Source organism: Euprymna scolopes, unplaced genomic scaffold (assembly GCF_053919585.1).
Source record: "Euprymna scolopes isolate OS-2025 unplaced genomic scaffold, ASM5391958v1 sca49, whole genome shotgun sequence".
Lineage (NCBI taxonomy): Eukaryota > Metazoa > Mollusca > Cephalopoda > Sepiida > Sepiolidae > Euprymna > Euprymna scolopes.
The window spans coordinates 12,501-15,484 of NW_027633535.1; positions in this window are offsets into that span (position 1 = coordinate 12,501).

Here is a 2,984-nt window from a genome sequence, read left to right on the forward strand (position 1 = left end):
CGAGTCCCGAGTCCGAGTCCGAGTCCGTTTCGGACCGGAAAGACGAAGCGGTGTGGATGGAGAGGTAAGAGAGAGACCATTATTTCTCCGCGTGTTTTTTGTTTTTCCTCGATCCGTTCCGAACGAATATTATTTTTTATAATTAATTTTTTTCCTTCCTTAACTCTAGACTGGCTGTTTATTAAAATAAGTTGGAGTGAAAAAATGCTTACGGGGTTCCGGCACCCGGCCGCAGTCGATGTCATTAACATGATTTCTTTTATAAACAAAGTTTTAAACTTATAGATGATAACATTCACATGAAAACCAAATCTCATTTATTAAGATTTTCGATAGATTGAAAATAATGATAAATTGATTTTAGCAGGGCTGCTGAGTTAGCTTATAGGAGCGAGCTAAAGTAAGAAAGAAACACGCCGAAACACACCGACCGGCACCCCCGACGACGACCACGGGTAAACGGCGGGACTTTGCCGCCTCTTAAGCAAGTTTGACTGACGACTACCACGGCTATTCGGCTAGGTAGGTAGGTAGGTAGTCTCCTCCTCGGCCACCTAGCCGTCGTCGTCGATCGAGCGACCGGGTATATTCAAGACGCCTCTACCGACACCACCACACCAGCGGGCAGTTTAGCGAGCTTGCCAACTCCTCTGCCTCCTCAAGCGCTTCCAAGACGCCTACCGACACCACATGCTGCTGGCTGGCTGTCTGTTGTTACAATGGAATTTAAAAAAAAAACAAACAAAAAACCCCAACTCTATTAAGATTTTCGATAGTTGGAAAATAATAATAAATTAAGATTTTCGATAGATTGAAAATAATGATAAATTGATTTTAGCAGGGCTGCTGAGTTAGCTTATAGGAGCGAGCTAAAGTAAGAAAGAAACACGCCGAAACACACCGACCGGCACCCCCGACGACGACCACGGGTAAACGGCGGGACTTTGCCGCCTCTTAAGCAAGTTTGACTGACGACTACCACGGCTATTCGGCTAGGTAGGTAGGTAGGTAGTCCTCCTCCTCGGCCACCTAGCCGTCGTCGTCGATCGAGCGACCGGGTATATTCAAGACGCCTCTACCGACACCACCACACCAGCGGGGCAGTTTAGCGAGCTTGCCAACTCCTCTGCCTCCTCAGCGCTTCCAGACGCCTACCGACACCACATGCTGCTGGCTGGCTGTCTGTTGTTACAATGGAATTTAAAAAAAAAACAAACAAAAACCCCAACTCTATTAAGATTTTCGATAGTTGGAAAATAATAATAAATTAAGATTTTCGATAGATTGAAAATAATGATAAATTGATTTTAGCAGGGCTGCTGAGTTAGCTTATAGGAGCGAGCTAAAGTAAGAAAGAAACACGCCGAAACACACCGACCGGCACCCCCGACGACGACCACGGGTAAACGGCGGGACTTTGCCTCTTAAGCAAGTTTGACTGACGACTACCACGGCTATTCGGCTAGCTAGCTAGCTAGGTAGGTAGGTAGGTAGGTGGTAGTCCTCCTCCTCGGCCACCTAGCCGTCGTCGTCGTCGATCGAGCGACCGGGTATATTCAAGACGCCTCTACCGACACCACCACACCAGCGGGCAGTTTAGCGAGCTTGCCAACTCCTCTGCCTCCTCAAGCGCTTCCAGACGCCTACCGACACCACATGCTGCTGGCTGGCTGTCTGTTGTTACAATGGAATTTAAAAAAAAAAACAAACAAAAAACCCCAACTCTATTAAGATTTTCGATAGTTGGAAATAATAATAAATTAAGATTTTCGATAGATTGAAAATAATGATAAATTGATTTTAGCAGGGCTGCTGAGTTAGCTTATAGGAGCGAGCTAAAGTAAGAAAGAAACACGCCGAAACACACCGACCGGCACCCCCGACGACGACCACGGGTAAACGGCGGGGACTAACTGTGACTCTCTTAAGGTGTGAGGAGGCTTTGCCTCTTAAGCAAGTTTGACTGACGCCTACCGACACCGGTCAGGTCGGCGAGGGCTCCCGGCGGCCCCGAGCGGGGACCACAGGTTGCGGAAGGCGTCCAAGTGAGCGGCGGCGACGCCAGGAGGCCCCGGGGTCGACTCCGCGGCCCCCGGGTCGGTGTGCGGGCCTCCAGAGCTCGATAAAGTAGTGGTGTCGCTAGCGGTCGAGAAGGCACTTTTCGACGCCTACTGCCACCCCCACATGGCGGTAGGCGCAAAACTGGAAAATCGCCGACCAGAAATGTCGCTTCGTATAATCGACGTTTTTTTTGACCACCATTTTCAGGTGTCGGAGGTGGGTCTGGACGAATACCAACACCATTTCTGGGGTTTCACAACCGCCCGGCTTCTCCGACATATGTTGGAAAGGAGTAGCGATCGAGCGAAGGGGGCTGTCGGTAGGCGGCCGCGGGTTTGCATGTGTGCCCGGGACAGCACCCCCATCCAACTAAGGGGTGTCCCCCGTGGGGCCAGGGGGACCTCGTCCAGGTCGGCCGGGCGCTTCCAGACGCCCTACCGACACCGGTCAGGTCGGCGAGGCTCCCGGCGGCCCCGAGCGGGACCACAGGTTGCGGAAGGCGTCCAAGTGAGCGGCGGCGACGCCAGGAGGCCCCCGGGGTCGACTCCGCGGCCCCCGGGTCGGTGTGCGGGCCTCCAGAGCTCGATAAAGTAGTGGTGTCGCTAGCGGTCGAGAAGGCACTTTTCGACGCCTACTGCCACCCCCACATGGCGGTAGGCGCAAAACTGGAAAATCGCCGACCAGAAATGTCGCTTCGTATAATCGACGTTTTTTTTGACCACCATTTTCAGGTGTCGGAGGTGGGTCTGGACGAATACCAACACCATTTCTGGGGTTTCACAACCGCCCGGCTTCTCCGACATATGTTGGAAAGGAGTAGCGATCGAGCGAAGGGGGCTGTCGGTAGGCGGCCGCGGGTTGCATGTGTGCCCGGGACAGCACCCCCATCCAACTAAGGGGTGTCCCCCGGGGGCCAGGGGGAC